This window comes from Rhinopithecus bieti, unplaced genomic scaffold, assembly GCF_001698545.2.
Source record: "Rhinopithecus bieti isolate Rb0 unplaced genomic scaffold, ASM169854v2 scaffold_7967, whole genome shotgun sequence".
Lineage (NCBI taxonomy): Eukaryota > Metazoa > Chordata > Mammalia > Primates > Cercopithecidae > Rhinopithecus > Rhinopithecus bieti.
The window spans coordinates 3513434-3536069 of NW_016806112.1; the positions used below are offsets into that span (position 1 = coordinate 3513434).

Consider the following 22636-nt stretch of genomic DNA (forward strand, 5'->3'; position numbering starts at 1 on the left):
TGATTATCAAATGCCTGGCACAGTGCTTGCATGTTGTCAGTGTTCAAGAAATGGTACCTGCATTTGTTTTTAATAAAATTGTTGCTGATAATTATAGGCAAGGTTGGAGGACAGTTAATAACCTCCATGTCCTGACAGTCTCAGCCTGCACAAATGGGACCTCCTCTGTGCAAGCTGGTTTGTAACAGGGTTGAGAATGTTCTATAGCAGTGGTTTCCAGCTTGGGCCTCTCATTAAGGATTCTGAAGATTGTAATGGGGGGATGTGGTCTATAAGGTATTTATTGTATTTCAGTGCAATTCACAGCTTTGATTCTGTGATGCTACATGAGTATCAAGAGGAGAAATCATGCCCTGCCTGTCTTTGTGTCCCCTGCATTTAGCATAGGACCTGGTAATTTTAGTGTATCAGCCTATCCATCCATTGACCTTAAAGTCTCCCCTTTTGCCAAAGCTGTATGTTTACTCTGACAGATTCTGCTTCTTAAGCATTTGGTAAATCCACATCCTCTTCCTCATCCCTCCTAAACACCACCTAATCTAAGCTTTTATTTTCTTCCTGCATTATTACCAGCAGACTCAAGACTGGTTCATTGACTCCAGCCTCATCCCTCCAATCTTTCCTCCTTATGCCCCAGAGTGACCTTTCTAAAAACATAAACTCCATTTCCCACCTACCTAAAACTGTTCCATCAGTGAATGTAATTTTTCAAAAAACATTTAAGGACAAAAAAATTCTCCTATAACTTCCCATTACCTAGAGATTCAAGGCAACTTCCCTTTGTTGGCTTTGAAATCAAACAGACCTGTTTTCACACCCTGGCTTCCTCACTTCATGTCCATGTGATCTTGGGCAAAATTACTTCAGCTCCCTAAGCCTTAATTTCCGTATAAGGTTGTTTGAGAATTAAATGTAATATATATAATATATTTAAAACATCTATCAGCACAATCGACAGTAGCTGATGATGATGAATTATGGATGTGAATTATGATCAGCATGGCATTCAGGCCTCCTTCATGATATCCCCCTGTTTTTGTTTTTCCATAGCTGTGTTTCTCTCCCCTCCCTGCTTTAAACTCTGTACTGTAGGTTTTTAGAACTGTTAACGGTTGTCCCAAATTTACATATTGTTTCATAACTTCATACTTTGTGTACAGCATTTCTTTTGTCCCAATGTCTTACCTCATCTATTAATCTCTTACTCACTCTTCAAGACCTGCTCTCAAGTATTTAATCACACACACACAAACACATGCACACATACACACGTACACACAGAATCTTTTCTGACCTTCACATAGATTTGACCATATCTTTCTCTGTCCCCAGAGCCCCTTGTGTACCTTGTTTAAGTGTACTGATTTATTACCCATTTCCCTTTTACTTGTGAGTTTTTTGGGGGAGCAGTAATTGAGTTTTATTCATCTTTGTTTTCTAAGGATCTAGCAGCCACTGAATAGATAGATGGAAGGATAGAAGGCATATATGGATTGGGTTATTATGGCAGATGAAATATTGTAAAACATGGCATCTATGCTGGAAACTTTATTAAAAGGGGCTTTGGGCCAGACATGGTGGCTCATGCCTATAATCCCAGCATTTTGGGAGTCTGAGGCAGAAGGATTGCTTGAGGCCAAGAATTCAAGTTTGCAGTGAGCTGTGATTGCACCACTGCTCTCCAGCCATGATAGAATAATTGGAACTGGATTAATCCTCCCACAATTAACAATTAAAACTCTGGGCAAATATGAAAACAGCTGTTTTCACATGTTGGACAGCAGACAAGACAAGACTGTTGTCCCTGAGTGAAAGGAAGCCAGTGAGGTGAGGCCTACTATCCCACTGGCTTTCTGCCTTGAGGCATTTTGTGGATACTGGTACTAGAAGGGGAATCCCCAGCAAAGCACAACAGTCTTGGGGAGTTGAAAGGTTAAAGAACAGTTTGAAGGGGAGATGGTTTAAATTTGCAGGTGAGAGTATCAGATAGGATGGAGCTAATCAGCCGAAGAGCTCCAGAAACCTGCATTGACAAACCTGCTGAAGACTCATCTGTCCACATGTAGGGTGAAACTCCTGACAGGAAACTATAAGATGAACAGTTCTCAGAGCTCACACAAGTCTAGGAATCCTGCAAGTTCTGACCAACCAGAATCAGAGATCTTGTTGATCGTTCAGGACAATGATAAGAGACGTCAGTAGGGCATGACTTGATAGTACATCTAAATTAGCTATAGAGTAAAGATCATTTTAGCCCTACCCTGAAAGATCTTAAAATTAAGCTTTGAGAGACATAAGAGGGGCTTTAGGGGTCCTAAAATGTGCTGGATTTTAATGTGAGTGCCAGTTACATGGGGATGAATTCGTCAAGCTGAGCACCAATGTTGTGTGCATTTTTATGTGTACATGTTAAACTTCGATAAAAAGTTTTAAACAAACATTTCTTTCTTATTAAGTCTTTAAAAGATCAATCTGATGTGCAATCAATCTAACCTTGTGTGAAAATAAACTTCAACCCTCTTTAAAAGAAGGCAACAAAATCCAATATTTGATAACATAACATTCACAGTATCTAACATCTTATTTAAAAAGTGCAAGACATGTTGAGAATGAGGAAAATGTCACCCCTAACAAGAGGAAAATTAGTCAATAGAAACAGACTCAGAAGTGACAGATAAGATAGAACTAGCAGATAAAGACTTTAAAGCAGATTTTATGAAGACTATAAATATGTTCACGAATTTAAAGGAAGACCTGATTAAATGAAGGGAGAAATGGAAGATATTTTAAAATGAAAGGGAACATCTATAAGCAACAAATACACCTGGAATGAAAAAAAAAATCACTTATGGGACTAAGAGGATATGAGATACCACTGAATAAAAACATCTGTGAATTTGAAGATATATCAATAAAACTCCTCAGTGTGAAGCTAAGAAAGGAAAAGACTGGAAAAAGTTAACAAAACTCAGTGACCCTATAGCATAATATCAAGAGGGCTAACATACTTGCAACTGGAGTCCCAGAAGGTAAGGAAGGTGAGGAAAGACTAGAAAAAATATTTTAAAAGATTATAGCGGATTTTTTTTTCAATTTTGATGAAATAATACTCAGAGCTCCAAGAAGCTCAATAAACCTGAAACATAATGGACCCAAACAAAACCACACAAAGATACATTTTGATTAATTGCTCAAAACCGAGAAAAGCTTAAATTAGCCAGAAAGAAAAAGATATGAGAAGTAATTATAGTATACTTATTGCCAGAAACCATTTAAGGCAGAAGACAATGGAATGACATTTTAAAGTAATGAAAGGTAATTTTTATCAACCCAGAATTCTATATCCAGTGAAAATATCCTTCAAAAATGAAAGCACTGAGGCAGGCGGATCACCTGAGATCAGGAGTTCAAGACCAGCCTGGCCAACGTGGTGAAACCCCATATCTACAAAATACAAAAATTAGCTGAACATGATGCCGGGTACCTGTAATCCCAGCTACTCAGGAGGCTGAGGTGGGAGAATTGCTTGAACCCAGGAGGCAGAGGTTTCAGTGAGCTGAGATTGTGCCACTGTACTCCAGCCTGGGAAACAGAGCGAGAATCCATCTCAAAAAAAAAAAGAAGGCAAAACTAAGACTTTTTCAAACAGATAAAAAATAGGAGAAATCATTGTCAGCTTACCTGCTCTACAATAAATGTTAAAAGAAGTTCTTCGGGGGGAAAAATGATATTATAGGGAAATTTGAACTGTAAGGAAGTGAAGAGAACCAGAAATAGTAAATATATGGCTACATGTAAGAAACTTATTTTCTCATTTTTAATTTCTAAAAGTAAAAATAATACCAGTGGAGGTATTCTGCTGGTAATAATACCAGTAGTGTGTGGAGAATAGAAGTGTTCTGTTTAAAGATTGTTATGTTACCTCTATACAAAAACTGGCATAATGTTATTTGAAGGTAGACTGTATTAATTTAAAGATTTATATTGTAAACCTTACAAGGGCTACTAAGGGAGGAAAAAATAAGACAGATATATATAGCTAATAAGCCAATATTGAAGGTCCAAAACATTTTGTGGGGAAAGAGTAAACATGACAACAGATGGAACAAATAGAAAAGTTAGCAAGATGATAGTGTCTATGCATTGTGCAGACCCTCCAATTTACAGTATTATATAGAAAAGCAAGACCCAATTGTATGCTTTCTGTAAGAATTCCACTTTAAATATGAAGAGTCAAATAGATTAAAAGTAAAAGGATAGGGAAGATATGCCAGCCAAACGCTAATCAAAAGAGAGTTGGGGGCAAAGAAACAAATCATCCTTATAGAAGTATACCAAATAATACTTGTAAATACTGTCCTATCCAGGAGAAGGAGCTTAATTGCCTCTTGACCCTACTTGGGTGTGGGCTAGAATTCATTTATTCCTAAAAAACAGTGTGTGTAAAGAGAAAAAGAGTAACTTTAGTGGAGAAACTGGCAGACACTACCTTAACCAAACGATCAATTTTAACATCACCAGTGATGTCATGTGGATATCATATAACCACTGATGTGATGTAATGAGGGTACTTCACCTCTGTGGTATTCTGTCCAAAAATCCACTCTAATCATGGCAGAAACTTCTGAGAGACTCAAATTTGGGAACATTATACAACAGGGGTCCCCAACCCCTGGTCTGCGGACTGATGCCAGTTCATGGCCTGTTCGGAACCCAGCCACACAGTAGGAGGGGAGCAGCGAGTGAGCATTAGCACTTGAGCACCCCACCTCCTGTCAGATCAGCAGTGGCATTAGATTCTCAAAGGAGCGTGAACTCTGTTGTGAACTGTGTATGCAAGGGATGTAGGTTGTGTGCTCCTTATGAGAATCCAATGCCTGATGATCTGAGGTGGAACAGTTGCATCCCAAAACCATCCTCCCTTGCACCTCCCCACCACCCCACTAGTCCGTGAAAAGATTGTCTCCCACAAAACTGGTCCCTGCTGCCAAAAATGTTGGGGGACTGCTGTTCTACAAAATAGCTGACCAGCGTTTCTCACAATTGTCAAGGTCATAGCAAAGGAAAGACAAAGAAACTGTTCTAAGCCAGAGGAGACTAAGGAGACATGACAACTAAATGTAATGTAGGATCCTGGGTTGGATCCTGGGATAGTAAAATAACATGAATGGAAAACTGGTGAAATCACAATGAAGTCTGGAGTTTAGTTAATACTAATGTGCCATTGTTAGTTTCTTCGTTTTGACAAATGTATGGTGGTAATCTAAGATAATGCAAGCTTGTCCAACCTACCCCACTTTGTTGTTGTGGCTGTTCTGTTTTGTTTTAGGCTTTTAGCAGCCTGAAGCCATAGCTTTTAGTTTCTCTCTCTAGTGATAAGTGGAAAAGAGGGATGGGGAAGGGGCTTTGCTGGCCCGACCAGAAACAAACTAAGAACCCATGACTGCATTCTCTTCCTTGGACACCCCTGTTTAGGGGAAACTGAAACTGGGTAAGGAGAATATGGGTCTTCTTTATCCTATCTTTGTAACTTTTCCATAAATCTAAAAATATTTCAAAATGAAAGTTTATTTTAGAAAAAGAAGGGAGTATTATGAATATAACTTTACATCTAAAATTTTGACAAATTAGGTAAGATTTAGAGTAAGATCAAAAATTCCTTGAATTTAGCAGAAAGTGACTCAAGAAGAAATAAGGAAAATGCACTATTTCTTTTTTTTTTTTTTTTTTTGAGAACGGAGTCTGCGTTCTGTCGCCACAGGTGGAGTGCAGTGGCGCAATCTCGGCTCACTGCAAGCTCCGCCTCCCGGAAACACGCCATTCTCCTGCCTCAGCCTCCCTAGTAGCTGGGACTACAGGCGCCCACCAACATGCCCGGCTAATTTTTTTGTATTTTTAGTAGAGACAGGGTTTCACCGTGGTCTCGATCTCCTGACCTCGTGATCCATCTGCCTCGGCCTCCCAAAGTGCTGGGATTACAGGCGTGAGCCACCGCACCCGGCCAGAAAAATGGCATTATTTCTATTTAAGAATTGTGAATCTGTAAAGCTTTCCCACAAAGAAAACTCTAGGCCCAGAGAGCCTCCCTGGTTCATTCTATCATCTGTTTAAGAAGAACTAATACAATCTTAACACCAACTTTTCAAAAGCAGAGGTAGAAGGAAGATGTCTCAACTTATTTTATGAGATCAGCTTTACCCTGACTCGAAAACCAGACAAATAATTTACAAAAAAAAAGGAAACTACAGACCAATATACATAACCAATATAGATGTAAAAATCTTTAACAAAATATTATCAAATTGAATCCAGCAATATATAAAAAAGGATAATAACCTTTTTTAAAGATGTGAATACAGGTTGGCTAAATATTTGAAAAACCATGTAATCTATTATATCAATAAACTGAAAAGGAAAATAATAGGATATATACAAAAAGAATTTTAGGAAAAATTCAGCACTATTCCTGATAAGAACTCCTAGAAAGTGAAGTATTCTCACTGTGGTAGAGGGCATCTAGAAAAGACCTACAGCTCACGTCATACTTAATGGTGAAAGACTGATTTCTGTCCCCCTGAGAATGAAAAAACGTACCTGCTCTTATTTCTATTCATTGTTGTACTAGAGGTTCCCACCAGTTCACTAAGACGGGGAAAAGAGGTAAAGCCCAAATGATTAGAAAGAAGTGAAATTCTCTTTATTCAGACAACTTGATCGTGTATATGGAAAATTCTAAGGAGTCTCATAAATGAATTTAGCAAGGGTGCAGGATAAAGTCAGTATACAAAAATCAAGTGTATTTCTATATACTAGTAACGAGCAATTGAAAATGAGATTTTTTAAAGTACCATTTAAAATAGCATACAAAACACAAAATACTTAGGAATAAATTTAAGAAAATGTGTTGAAGATTTGTATCCTGAAAGCTATAAAACATTTCTGAGAAAAAATTTAAAAGACCTAAATAAATGGAGAGCTATTCCATGTTTTGGGTTGGAAGACTCAATATTTTTTTACTCAATATTTTTAAGATGTTAATTTTCCCTAAATCGATCTATAGATTCAATATAATCCTAACCCAAATTCCAGATGGCTTTTTTTTGAGTAAACTTGACAAACTGATTCTAAAATGTGTATGAATATGCAAAAGATCGAGAATAGCCAAAACAATGTTGAAAGAGAAGAACAAAGTTGTTGGACTTATATTACCTGTTTGCAAGACTTACTATAAAGTTACAGTAATCAAGACAGTGTAGAAAGACATATAAATCAATAGAACAAAATTAAGAGCCCAGAATTAGACCTATACATAAGTGGTCAATTGATTTTTCAACAAGTATGACAAAGTAATTCAAAAGGGAAAGAAGAGGGATCTTTTTTTCCAACAAATGTGCTGAAACAACTGGATATCCATATGGAAAAAAAAGAAGCCTTGACTTTTACCTCATGCAAATATTAGCTCAAAACAGATTATAGACCTAAAAGTAGAAGCAAATGCAATCAAATGACTAGAAAAAAAAAATATGAGAGGGAATCCTCATGAATTGGGGGTAGGCAAAATTTCTTAGGCTATAAAAGCATACATCATAAATAAAAAAGTGATAAATTGGACGTCATGAAAGGTAAAAACTTATGCTCCCCAAAAGCATCATTTAAAAAATAAAGAAGCAAGCCACAGACAAAATGAGATAAAATATTCTTAACACTTAATACCTAAAAAAGGACTTTTATCCAAAAAATATTTAAAAATTCCAAAACTCAGTAGCAAGAAGATAGCTCAATTAAAATGGGTAAAATATTTGAAGAAACACATCACAAAAAGATATTAAAATAGCCAATATGCACATGAAAAGATACTCAGCATCATTAGTCATGAGGGTACAAGTTAATGTCACAACAAGGTTCCACTGCGTACCCACTGGTATGGCTAAAATAAAAAGGCTGAATTTCTTATAAATGTATATCTTAAACATATGTTTACTGTATGACCAAGTGATCCCACACCTAGGTATTTGCCCAAGAAAATGAAAACTTATGTATGTGTATGTTTTTAGCAACCCAAACCAGAAACAATACAGACGTCCCCCAACTGGTTAATATATAAACAATCAGTGGTACACCCATAAAATAGAAGGCTACTCCACAATCAAGAAGAAACTAACTACTGATCTATTCCACAAAATGGATGAATCTCAAATACATTATGATAAGTGACAGAATCCACTTAGTTGACATTCTGGAACAGGCGAAACTATAAAGCTAGAAACAGCTGAGTGGTTGCCAGGACTAAAAGTGGCACAAGGGAAATTTGGGGGATGATATACCATCTGTATCTTGATTGTGGTGATAGATATATGACTATATGCATCTTTCAAAATTCATAGAACCATTCACTAAAGATGGTGAATCTTAAGATATGTGAATCATACCTCAATAAACCTGACTTTAAAATTATTGAAACACTGACAACACCAAGTATTGTCAAAGATGTGGAAACATTTATGTGGAGCTCTCATCACTGCTGATGGGAGTATAATACGGTACAACCACTTTGGAAAACAGTTTGGCAATATCCTATGAAGTTAAACTTATGCCTACCATACAACCCAACAATCCCACACCTGGCTGTTCACCCAAGGGAAACGAAACTATATCCAAACAGGCTTGTACATGAATGTTTATGGTAGCTCTATTCCTAGAGAACAATAACTAAAAGCAACCGGAATGTCTATCAAGTGGTAGATGGATAAATAAACAATGTATTATATCCCTTATTTTTGTATGATTTACTCAGTATTCTGTAGTAACAAACATTTGATACACCAAGCAAAATAAATGAATCTTAATTCACACTGATCAAAAGAAGCCAGACACACAGCACTGTAGGATTTCATTTATGTAGAATAGAAGAGAGAAAGCTAGTCTATAGTGGGTGAAAGCAGATCAGTGGTTGCACTGGGCTGGGATGGAGGAGGCAGGGCCTGACTGCCAAGGGGCACTAACCAACCTTTTGTAGTGAAGGAACTGTTGTGTTTCTTGATTGTAGAGGTGGTTACACAATTACACACGTGTAGACATTGGTCAAAACTCACTGGACTGTGCTTTTTAAGTGTATGCATTCTATTATATATCAGTTATGACTTAGTTAATTTTTAAAAGAAGCAGCCTTGGAAATTAATTTTAAAGGTGGAGTTCCAATATTGAGTAGCTTTCAGAACAGCTCTGCTGATTTTTAGATGATTTATGTACATGAGCAAAGGGTAAATTTGGAGGCAGGATGGCTCGGCTTTGTGCTCGATACCTAGACAATTTAGTCTCAAATTTATAATCTTGTCTGAGTTAGCTTTTCTTAACCCTAAAAAAAAATGAGGTTGGCAAGGTTAGTGCCTTATACCTTGCTATGTTCCATGAAAGTCGCTAATGTAGTGTTTTCACTGACAATATTGCGTCGTTCCCTAGCTATGGATTTTGGAGGAAAATTATGACAAGAATACTCCTTTTAGGTCTAAAGGGCTGTTTACAGACTTCATGTTTATCTCAAGCCCTGGCCTTCTCCACACCATATTTCTTCAAAGGCCCAGAACCCTCAGACTCCCGAGATGTCCTGCGGGGCTTGTAGGAACTGGTGTGTGATCGTTCCCTGTGAGTCCACAATGCATTTGATTCCAGAAGCTAGGGACTAGGCCTTTTTGTAGACTTGATGCTTCTACCCTGTTGATGCATTTTTGTCAGTATTTTCTGATAGAATGTTTATTCATTCAGCAGGCATTTCCTGAGCACCTACTATGTGCTAGGCTTTATATTGGGTGTAGTGAGTATGGAGGTGATTAAGACATAGCCTTGATTCTCAGTGAGGTCCCAGGCTGGTTAGTAGAAGAGCTAATACAGGCTGGACTGCCAGTCTTGCCCCCACTTCTCCAGTCCCAGTTCATCCTCCAGGCTATAAACAAGGTATATAAACAAAGGCTATAAACAAAGCATGGAGACCACTCCCCAACTGAAAACCTTTAGTGGTGCCTCATTTTTCTGTTGGTGAAATTCAGGCTCCATAATATGGCCCTTTATAATCCACTTTCTGCCCATCTCTCCTACCTCATCTCTTGCCATTGCTCTTCTACCCATTTGTACTTTTTACTGACAGCTTTGTTTACATACCAGGAGACTCTGGATGTTTCTAGTTCAGAGTCTTCCAAATGGGCAGATCTATAGCCAGTTCAGGTATGGAGATTATTTGTTCATTATTCATTTATCCAAAGTTTTTTGGGTGTATGCTCAGTGTATTGAGCTGTGGGAACATGGATACAGTCATCCTTCCTGGAAAGGAGGGATGAGCGCACTGAGGGGTGAGAATTGAATGCATGGAGGTTGGAGGTGTGAACCAGGAATTAACAATTTATTACAGCTAGAACATAGGGTGTGCGGTTGGGAGGGACAAAAGATGAGACCCAAATAGACAGGGGGGACCAGATTGGAAATGGTCACAAAAAACAAGTTTGGACTTCAAGTTTGGGACAGTGGGGCATCTACTAAGATAATTAAGCCAGGGAATGATGTGGTGAAATTCATGCTACCAGGAGTCCCAGACTGAGTCAAGTGTTGAATCCCACCTGTTGCTGCTTTTCTGATTGCTAGAATCTGACCAAAGTTTTCCGCCACCCCACATCTACTGATATTGGACTGGGGGTCAGGGGACAGTGTGCTAGAGAGAATTCTTAGTATCACCTGTGACCAGCATCCAGTCATTCATTCCTCATGCTTTTAAGGAGTTGTTTGTCCATGCCTGTTCTGTCTTGGGCCACTCGGCGACACTGTGGTCACTGGATCACAATGAATCTCATTCATTCAGGAAGGGAGCATCATGATCCAGTGAGCCTTGCCTTGAGCGTGTGTGTGTATGATTTGTCAACAATCGAGGATTTTATGTGAGTTTATGGGACTTCATTAAAGATGCTGGAGCAGGAGCACTGTGGGACATCAGAAGAGACCTCAGCAATAAACCGCAATTCCAAGCTTTGGAATGCAGTAAATGTTTAAGAGACTTCCTTCCTTTCATTACTGAATTTTACTTTACTTTTATACCAGTAAAGAGTTGTGTTTTATTGGTTGAAATTTCTTGATTCTGTTTTTCCCAGGTCTGTTTAAAAGCTACATTTTATCTTTGAGGATGTTTGGCTTGTGGTGGAGGAAGTGCTGCCAGCAAATTCAATTAACTGGCAGAGCTCACAGATATTGTACACGGATTTCTTTTTTTCTTCTTTTTCACAACTGCTACATAAACACAGCTGGGTTTAATATTTGTCGTAACAAAGATTTAACTTGAATCATTTTACCCTGGGTAATTAATGCTTGGAATCTTGGCTACTTTTTCGTTCGTTTGTAATCCTCTGCATTTCTTTACTCTAGCTATCTAGATAATGAAGTGTGCTCCTCTAGGTCTTTGCCCTGCCTTAAAACTGCTTAATATTTGGCCGTTTCCACTAGAGAGCAGATGCTTTTCTTTGCAAGAATTGAATTTCTGTCAGCTCCTTTATGCATCATGTGTTTGGAACTGTAAGTGGATCAAGTTGTTCATCACAGCGGGGACACTGTGAAACACATCTATTATACACTCTTCCCACCCCCCTTCCTGGTTTTTTTTTTTTTTTTTTCCCCTCCCCTGAGGAGGTGGAGATGCCCGGATCCCCTTGGGAGATATCTCGCTCTGTGTGGATGTGTCCCTGTGATCCACCATGAATCCGGCCTGGCCACATCCCTAAGCAGGGAAATCTAGATCCATTCAGCCCCGGATTGTGGCTGAGACAAACCCTACTTTTATCTTTGTAAACACCAAGCTCTTCATTAACTCCCAAATACACACCAAGTTTGGGTCACTAAATAAATCCACTAGGCTCAGCATAATGAGTGACATTTCAGTAATTGGTGCCCTAGAAAATGTTAATTGTGAACCCATGATTCTTTTCGATGCTAAAATAAAGGCTTGGGTAGTTTTGGCTTTGGAGTTGAGCTAGCGCAGAAGAAGAGTCACCATCGATTAGGCCCCTACTGTGTGCCAGGCACAGTGCTAGGGGATTTGAAAATCTTGACATTTAATCTACATAAGAATCCTGCAAAAAAAGGAGGGGAGGGTAATTTATCCCCTTTTTATAGATGAAGAAAAGGGGCTAAGTAACTTGCCTAGAGGCATCCAGATAATAGCCAGGAGCAAAGTCAGAATTTGAACTCAGGTCTGTCTGAGCCCAGAGTAAATCCATATACTGTAGAGTGTGGTCCCCTCATGCCTAGAGTTCACTAGAATAGGTTCATCGGTTGATCAATCAAGACCTTGATTTATTATGCATGTTTGTGATATGCTGCCATTGCTCCATCTGAGTTGTCTCATTCCACATCAGGTCTAAAGTTCGGTTGGCATTTGTGAACACCTTTGTATTCATCTAAATCTGAACTCCTGGTGGTGACTGGAATAGTTTTAGTTTTGCTTTTCTCTCAAAGCTCAGTGCAAATACAACCCAACTGGCCCAAGCAACCTACTGTTTTCTTAGAGTTTTGTGAATTTCAATTTCTAGCTGTGAACTGATGGTTAAAATTTCTAAACCTATATGGTTTAGTTTGTTAACACAGCTTTGGAAAGCAGGCATCTTGGTGGCATTCCTGCTGTGATATGCTCATCTTTTGGGCCTCAGATAGTGGCTCTGAAGGCAGAAGTGCATTTTGGTTCATTTTTACTAGATGTCATTCAATTTGCCAGAGTCATTGTGGGACATTCACATGTCTGACTGAGATACTGCTGATCTGTAGAATTAATTATAGTTAAATGGAAAGGTGGCTTTTGCACATGAAGAAAGTCATTAGTCTCTTGATAAACATTTTTAATTATGATTAACTTTATTGTCTTCCTCCAAATACTTTCTATTAGAAAAGGCATTAGTGTTCTGGTTCATTAGAAATAGAGCGGTTCTTTTATTTTTGGTTGGCAGTCCATTTTGTTGTTGAAAGATATTGGTCATAAAAAAAAAAATTGGTGGATGTCGTGTTGTAAAAAACATAAGGTTTCTCTTGCAAGTGTATATCAGTTTTTTCAAAGGTAAGTTACACTGTAATTTTGTGTGTTGTGTTTGCAAGAGAATGCTTCTTGGTTTATTCATGTTGACAACTGAAAAGCCTTAGACCTAATTAAAAGAATTTCCATGAGCACCTTTACTGAACCATTTCATTACGCGGCACTGCACAGATTGCATTGTGAAACATAGTGATAGTTTAAATCTGACCTTTAAACCTGAACTGCCAGAAGTATGGGGAGAAAACCCTTCTTTGAAAACACTCCCCAGATAGATATATGTGTGTGTATGTGTGTGCATACATGCATGCACATATTTGGTTAGAAGCAATCTTTTTATGGAATGACCACCTGATAATATAAATATAAATATAAATACACATTTACTTTGAGCTCAGATCTTGTAGTCTCCTGTAGCTTGGGTAGGATTTTCTAGCTACATTAATTTGTGTGTGTGTGTGTGTGTGTGTGTGTGTGTGTGTGTGTGTGTATGCGTGTGTAGTGTATTAAAGCTAAATTGTTGTATAAGGAAAACAAAGATAATTTCACTTACTCTGGGCCAACAAAAAAAAAAAAGTATTTGGAGGAAGGTAAGATTTACAAATAGAAAAAGGCAAAAGTCTTCACTACTGTGTGTTTCAGTTTCAAATGGTGAGATACTCAGATTAATCTCATGGGGAGGGGCCGGAGTGTATATGTGTGGGCAAGACTCCTCCTGAGCTTTATTTGGGCAGATAGTGGAAACAGGCCTTTTTTGGTTTTGTTTTAAAATTGCACTTTTTTACTCCAAGGATGTCATTCTAAGGATTCAATAGCTTATTCATGGGATGCTCAGCAGAGCCGCTATAGCACATAACGAAGTAGCCATTCACGTAATAATAATTGATCCTTTTGTCTGACGAAAAGCTGCCTAGAATTCTAGCTCTTGCCACTAACTTTCTGATGTATACACAGCCCACAAGTTGTCAGGGGAGAGGGAGGGAGCAGAGATCCGGGCTCGTAGGGTCATAGCCAGCTCCAGCATGGAGCGCCACATAAACAGCACAGCCCTCACTCCCCCGTGGAGAACCAGGATCTTTGAGGGGAAAATGGGATGCAGAAGAAGCAATTAAAGCCAACTGAGGTCAAGGTACAACCATGTTCTCAAGAAACAGAAAAGCAAGGAATGAGGGGAAACAATAATGGAGATATATTAAATCAGGGAAAAAATAAACCAGTATCATAGACATATCTAATTTGGTCTAAGAAACCTTGGCAGCAGTGAGAATCAATGGACTAGCACAGACTCTGGAGTAAGATAAGACTTGGACTTGACTTTGGCTTCTGCCCTTGCCTTACAGTCATTGTGATGTGGAGCTGGGTCTCACTTTCCTCATCTGTATAGTAGGGATAGCTGTGCCTACCTAGGCCATTTGTTCTGAAATTTTAATACAATACTGGATATGAAAATACCTGTCATGTCATTTGTGAACTAGTAGGGTACTTGATAAATACTAGTTTCTGTTCCTTTCTCCTGATAAATATCTTGTTCTTACAGAAGCTATTCCTGGGAAAGAGACTGGGGTGTTATTGCCTTTACATATGAAGACTTTTTGTTTTGAATTTGAGGCAAGAACTAAGGAAGGGATAGGTAGATACACTTATGTAATGGAAATGACAGTTTGCCATTTCTCATTGCCAGTGTGAAAGTGGCAGAGGGAGCCAATGTTTATGTGCCCCTGAGGATGGGAAAACAAGTCACTAACCCTTTCTCTCCTCTCCAGATGCACACATTCCCTATGGGATTTTAGAATAAAGCCTTGATGCCTACTTTATGCAGGTGAGGAAGAATTAATCAACTTGCAAGTGGGGAGGAAAATGTGACTCTATTGCCCCTCCACACCTGCTGCTGTGTGTCTAATTTGTAATAATAATAATAAAAAAATATTTCAACTCCAACTGTGACACCCAGCAGTTAATGCAGCTCCCAGGAAAGAGAAGCAGTACCTGCACAAACTAACTTGAGCCAGACTTTTAGAACTGTGCCTCTCATGAGGTGTGCCAGCACTGAGCATGGACATGGTTCCTGCCTTCCTAGACTGGTCAGTCTAATAGAAGAGAAACACATTAGACCGGGTGCGGTGGCTCACACCTGTAATCCCAGCACTTCGGGAGGCTGATGGGGGTGGATCACTTGAGGTCAGGAGTTTGAGACCAGTCTGGCCAACATGATGAAATCCCATCTCTACTAAAATTAAATACAAAAATTAGCTGGGTGTGGTGGCACATGCCTATAATCCCAGCTACTCAGGAGGCTGAGGCAGGAGAATTGCTTGAACCCAGGAAGCGGAGGTTGCAGTGAGCCAAGATGGTGCCACTGCACTCCAGCCTGGGCAACAGAGTGAGCAAGACTCCATCTGAAAAAAAAAAAAAAAAAAGAGAGAGAGACAGACGCTAATTGGATTCTTGCGGAATGCATCATTATACATTGTTGTGTGTCTCTAAACGAAAGACAAAGTGAGTGTGTATAATAGGGGAACCTTAGTCTAGCCTCAGCATTTCGACTGAGGAAGTGATATTTGAACTGAGACCTGAAGGATGAGTAGTAGTCAACTTAGGGCCCTGTGTTGTCCAATATGGTAGCCACTATTCACACATGGCTATTTAAATTTAAATGGATCGAAATGAAATGGAATAAAAGTTTCAGCTTCTCAGTCACGCCAGCCACATTTCAAGTGCTCAGTAATAGCTAGCATATTGGATGTCGTTGGACAGAAGATAGATTATTTCCATCACTGCAGAAAGTTATGTTGGACAAGGCAGAATTCTAGGCAAGGGGGCAATGGTGGGTGAGAGCACTCCACACCAGAAATAACCTACGCAAAAGTCTTGGGGTAAGGGGGAGGCCAGTGGGACTGGAGCCCGATGCGGGTGGCTGAAGCCACAAAGGAGGATGCAAGAGCCTCTCATCTGAAAGACACTGTGGCCAAATCAAACAGGGCCTTGCAGGCCAGGCTAGGGCTTTAGTCTTTTTCTCCAGAGCAGTGGAGAAGAGCTGAGAAATCTTAAGGTGCCAGCATTGATGGAAAGAGATAGATAGGATTGTCTTAGAGGTGAACACTCAATAGTCTGCCATCCACTGCCAGGCCCCAGAAGTTGCAACCACATGATAAAGGACAAATACTCTACTTCTTGAGCACTAATGTGTACTAACAGGGTATTTTCATTCTCCGGGGGAGAAAGACATGTAAACTGCTGGTATATAAAGGCCTAAAGAAGAGAATGATGGTTTATGCAACATGAGAACACCTTCTGAAGTAGTAGTAAGCGAACTCGTATCCAATTTGTAGGGGCTAAACTGGTAGTCCTTAGGAGCCAGGCCCTCCCTCCTCTGCAGTTCCGTTTCCAGCACATCTCCAGCGTGGGACCTGCAAAGATTAGGAATCAACAAAGGAATAGGCCATCGTGCCCTGAGAAAGAGCTGTTTGTTCTGACAGAAAGTTGGAGGCTTGTATTTTTTAATAAAAAGAGTTTGTTAGAAAATATGATAAAGAATATCCCAGGTTTAGGAATGGGTTTTGAGGCCTTTGAAATCAAGTGGAAGACAAAGGTGCAAATGGAGCTCGAGCCAAGCCCCTAACAGGCCTTAAATATTGTGCTAAGGAATTGAGACTTTATTATATTCACAGTAGGGAGCCACTAAAAATTTTAGAGGGAATGACATGATATAACCTCTTGTTTTAGGAAGGTAATTCAATGCAAAGAATGGATTAGACTAGGAAGAGAATAGAGGAAGAGACACCAGCTCAAAGACTGTTGGAATAGTACTGGTAAAAGATGAATGTAAACTTAAAAAAAAAAAAAAAAAAAAAAAAGCTGGGCACTCTGCTACATCCATTCTTCATTTTATATCCGTTATATTTTACTCCTCAAAATGTATACATGTTATACATACTTCATTTTACAGCCAGAGAACTAAAGCTCAGAAAGATTAAAGTAGGGAAGCCAGGTTTTCAATCTTAAACCTAGGCTTCTGTGATTCCAACTCTATGCTTTACTGCCTGAGGGATGCAGTGGGGACAGAGGAGTAGATGAAGCCCAGGACCTAAGAGGTTGAGAACAGTGACCAGTGAAAGGAGGAACAGGGGACAGGGTCGGGTTAAGAGGGGGCAGGGGCAATACTGTGTGTGTTACTGGATGTGGTAAGTTTGTGGTTGCATAAGAGTGGTCTCCTTGTTCCCTCTGACTCATTCAGCATGCAGATGTTCATTTCTCCTGCCATTGTGGTTGTGTCTTAGCAATGGCCTTCTACAGAAGGGGAATGAATATCACTTTCTCTTCCCATCCTTTCCAACAGAGACCAGTTTCTATTAATGATCCATCACTAAAGAATGTGATCCTAGACTTTCCTCCAAGCAGTGAGGCTCAGCCACTGAAAATGCCTTTCACAATGTCAAACACTTGTTCGTTCGTTCTTTCATTCAGCAGAAAGTGCTGCGTGAGTACACTGAGCCAAGAACTGTGCTGGCTGCTGGCCCTGCGGGGAACTCAGTCCATCAGGAAAGGAGATAGAAACTGCAGTTCACCATGGGACCACCTGCTCAGTCCAAGGAGGCTCAGACTTAGTGGTCAGGGCAGGCTTCACAGATGGGGGGACATCTGGATTCCCTCTTTCCCTTAACCCAAGGCAATGGGTAATTTGACTATTAAAGAAAAATACCTCATTTTAATTCTTTATTATAAAAGTAACATATGCTTTTTTTAAAGGATAATCAAAACAATCAAGTGTGTAAAATAGAAAGTGAAAGCATCCCTCCATGGTTAAAGTTTGGTAATGTAGCATTTTAGATTTTTACTGCATATATATTTATATATAATTTTAAAATGATTCATGCTGTACATGTTACTCTGCAACCTGCATGTTTTTTCCCCACTCGACAGTATTTCACGGACATCTTTTTGTGTCAGTTCGTAGAGTACTGCCATGTCCTTTTTAGCAGCTATGTGGTATTTCCTGGTGAGGATGTGGGATAATGTATTTCAGAGGCCCCAGTTGATGGAGACTTGGATGGTCTTTCAGAGGTTGAATAGATGTTCACAAGCAGGACAGGAAGGGACAAGAGACAACTAGGACTGAGCTGCTGAGATGGAAATGGGCTGGAGAATAGCCTGTGCTTCTGGATATCCAAGTTTAACATTAAGTAGGGCAGGTGGAAGTGAGACTGATCGATGACAGCCTGCACAGACCGCTCGTGGAAGTTTGGATGTTTTTCTGAAGGTGATAACGGTGAAGGGCGGGGACACTGAAGGGTTTTGATGGAGAATCAAAGTGATTGGATTTGGATTTTTCCAAGATTACTAGGACAGATATGGATGGATGGCATTGAGAAACTGAAGGCAAAGAAAGGCCCACCGAGGAAACTGTTCCACTAGTCTGGGCCAGAGAGGGTGATGGAGCCGAATTTACAGGGCAGTGTCATGGGCACTGAGAGGAGAGAGTGGATTCAGGGCATATCTGGGTTGGTGTTGATGACATGTGGAGAATGTTTGTGGGAAGGAGGGAGAAGTAGGGAATCTGATACCTGACACCTGGCCCAGGAGACTGGCCGAATGATGCTGTGGTAACCCAGATGGCACACAGAGAGGAAAGGGCACTTTAGACAGAAGCTGGTGAGTTCAGTTTTGTCCCCCCTTTCCTTTACTTTGTCTTCCTCCTGTAACACCTGATTAAAGGAGGAAGCCATCCTCACCGGCACTTACAACACACCCAGATTACCCCAGATGAATCCCAATGTTAATGATTTGACCAGCACCCCTGGGGTACTGAGAGCAAATTCAGCTTTAGATATATGACTCTGTGTTATTTAAACCTTAAATTTTCTTCCCTCACTTGTATTTAAAGGACAAATGCTACTCCCCAGGGATCAGATGCACAGATACTTGCAGTTTCAAAGTTTGAGGTGCTGGCAGATCAAGACAAAAGCTTCTCCATGTTGCAGGGTAAGAGGAGGTCTTCAGAATTCTTGGCCTAAGTGGTCACAGGGGTATCAGGAGCCCAGGACCACTTGGCTAGTTTCAGACCAGCTGGGGCAGGCAGGAAGGAACACGCTAGTATTTGCTCAGTTACAATCAACGACTCCTTCTTTGTGTAAAATGGTAATAAGGCCATTAGGAGAGGCTCACCTGAAGTGCAGCGTTGTGAATCCAAGGTAATTAAACACCTCCCGAATGAAAGAGAAAGGCCAGGGAAGGTTAAGTGAGGAATAATCTGCGGCACAGGTGGCCCAAGGCCTTGGAGGAGCCAGAAGGAGAGCGACAGCGGCTTGTACCATTTCAAAGGATGGAAATGTCACTGTAGTCCCTGGGAGGGGCAGGATTTTATTTTATTTTGGGGCAGGGGCAGGGAGTGGGTAGTATTTTTAGCATGTTAATAGAGCATGCTTCTTTTTCGTACTTCTCTTTGGAGGTGGAAGTCCACGGCAGAGTCAGCCTAGGTGCTGAATGGCCTGCATTGCTCCTCAGGGGCTCTCACCACTGTGGGGCTGGGGCTCATGTGTCCCTGATAATGGAAGGACATAATAAACCAGTTGTAGATACCCGGATGTTGAGATAGACTTCAAACTGCTTCCAAATGAAGATTGTTTTCCATGGTCCCCTCTTGGAGTAGAGGTGGGGTAACTACCCCCTCAGTGTATGTTCCCAAGGCTTTTATTTTTTTTTTTTTTTTTTTTTTTTGAGACAGGGTCTTGCTATATCCCCCAGGCTGGAGTGCTATGGTGCATTCATAGCTCATTGCAACCTTGAACTCCTGGGCTCAAGCAGTCCTCCCACCTCAGCCTTCTAAGTAGCTGAGACTACAGGCATGTGCCACCATGGCTGGCTAAATCTTTTTATATTTTTTTTATGGAGATGGGATCTCACTGTGTTGCTCAAGCTGGTTTTGAACTCCTGGCTTCAAGCGATCCTCCTGCCTCAGCTTCCCAAAGTGCTGGGCACGTCCCCTTGGCTTCTAATTTGTCAGAGGAGAGTATCAGTCCCATCTTCACTCAGTTTAGCATCCAAACGTGAGGCATGCCCTTTATCAATAGCAAATGATTCTTTTCCTATAAACAGTTCACATTTATGAATGGCTTCCTATACACTGAGCACTGCTTGATGACTTTGTGTATCCTTCCAGCTTGTCTTCATTGCATAAGGTCTGGTGGAGGATTCTTGCTTTTCAGATTGTTACCTCGAAATTTCTGTTGTCTCCACACAAAAACTTGTATATGAATCTTCATAGCAGCATTATTCATAGCAGCCAAGAAGTAGAAACAGCCCAAATGTCCATCTGCTGATGAACAGATTGATAAAATGTGGTCTCTCCATACAGTGAAATATTATTTAGCCATAAAAAGTATGAAGTCTTGACACATACTACACCATGGACGATCCTGGTTCGTAAAGCGTTGTGCTAAGGGAAATAATCTGATGGCAAAATACTACCTATTGTTAATTCCATTTATATGGAATGTCCAGAGTAGGCAAACCTGTAGAGACAGAAGGAAGGTAAGTGGTTGCTTGGGTCTGGTGTGGGGTTGAAATTGGTAGGGAATGGGGAGTGACAGCTAATGAGTATGAGGTTTCTTTCAGGGATGATAAAAAATGTTCTGGAGTTAGTAGTGATGGTTGTACAGTCTTGTGACTATACTAAAAACCACCAAATTGTGTACTTTAAATGAATGAATTTTATATGTGAACTATGTCTCAATAAGCTATTAAAAATTTTTCCTCTCAGAAGCTTGGGAACAAGACATAATGTGCATGGATCATTTCTAAAGTCTATCTAGTCCTTCCCAGATCAGATTTTTTTTCCCCAGACTTCTCAGCAAGTGATTCTTGGTATTTCTAGGGTCACAGGCGCCTTTAAGATTCTGGAGAAAGCTATGGATCCTGTACCCAGAAAAATAATCTTCTCTCATTCATATTAAAAATCTATAAAAGATTCATGGATCACCTAAATCTAATTTTCTATTGTATCCTAAGTTTTTTCTTTAAATAATGTCCTACCAGTAGCTGGTCTCTTACAGAATTAGTTTCCATGAAACGTGCTCTTGATATGTTACCTGAATGCTTAAAACCAATCATTAGTTTTCTGTTTCTCTCTCAAGATGAAGGAAGAAAATCCCTTCAGGCCCCTGCCTTTCTCTCCATCCTCATTTCAAGCCATATTCCCCTCATTTTCTCCACTGAAGCCAGGGTTCTTTCTGTTCCCTGAACTCTTCTGCATTGCATTGCAGGGCCTTTGCATGCCACTCCCCATACTTAGCATGTGGTGCTCTCCCCTCTTTGCTGAGTTAACCACCCTCACCCATCCTTCAGATCTTAGTGCAAGCCTGTTGTCCTCCAGGAAGCCTTCCTTGACCCCCTAGACAAGCTCTATTACAGGCTTGTCACAGTAGCAATGCCACATGCATTCCTGTTTTTCTCACTAGAATGTCAGCTGAATGAGGGCAAGACCCCTGTGTAGTTTCATTGTATCCCTTGTATTCCCAATGCCCAACACAGTCCTAGGTACATAGGAAATAATAAATACTTATTGAGTGAATGAATAACTCGAGGTCACCACATTGCACAGTTCCAGGGGCTCCTCTTATGTGGAACGCAGCATGAAAGGTGTGCTGTGAAGCATGGCACCTTGAGATGAATGAAACGCATGTTAGAAATAGTCCAGGAAGCTTGATGTTGAGGGCAACAGCCACCATGTCACACAGTCTTTCCTACATTGATTTTTATGTCTCACTTTCGGGAGAATCTTTATTCATTTGACCAACGGGTTTGTTTGTAGTACATGGACCTGTGAAATCTCACAACCTTCATATTTCCCTCTTTGCTTTGGCTACTGGGAGACTTTTAAGTCAAATTCAAGCCCATTTCTAGCCACCATATAAGATCTGATGGCTTACATTTGTATACCAAATCTATTACCTGCTTCTTTGCCCATTATCATCACTTCCAAATATTTTGTTTTAACCTCTTGAGTGTGTGTCTGTTAGTATAAGCTGCCACACTTCCTTTAGAGTATTGTGTGTGAGAGATATACATAAGCCTTTATTCTAACATTTGGAAGTAGCTTTAAGAGGGTAGGGAATAGGAACTGAAAGTCTGAGTTTGGGCTCAGACTACAAGACTTTGATTGGAATGTGGCCATGTCTTGAGTTTGTTCCTAGGTATGTAACCTAGCCTCCCTGGGGCTGTCTTACCCTTGTAAGATGGGAACATTAATCCCTTCCTCACCGGATTGTTAAATTAACTAACTTGTAAAATGTATGCAAAAGTGCTTACCTGGCATGGAGTAAGTCATTAAAATGGTTTTGTTTTATTAGACATGTTCGAATAGGAACAACATTCATTTACATTTCAAAAGATGCCCTAATTCTGAATACTTTTTTTTTTTTTTTTTTTGAGACTGAGTCTCACTGTGTTGCCCAGGCTGGAGTGCAATGGCGTGATCTCGGCTCACTGCAGCCTCCGCCCCCCGGATTCAAGTGATTCTCCTGCCTCAGCATCCCAAGTAGCTGGGATTACAGGTGTGTGCTACCGCACCCGACCTGAACACATTTT

At 40.2% G+C, this 22636-nt stretch overlaps 1 protein-coding gene across 1 annotated transcript in view; it reads left to right on the top strand.

Annotated features, from left to right (window-relative positions):
• DENND1A (DENN domain containing 1A) overlaps positions 1-22636 on the top strand; it is a 505985-nt gene that overhangs the window by 306546 nt on the left and 176803 nt on the right.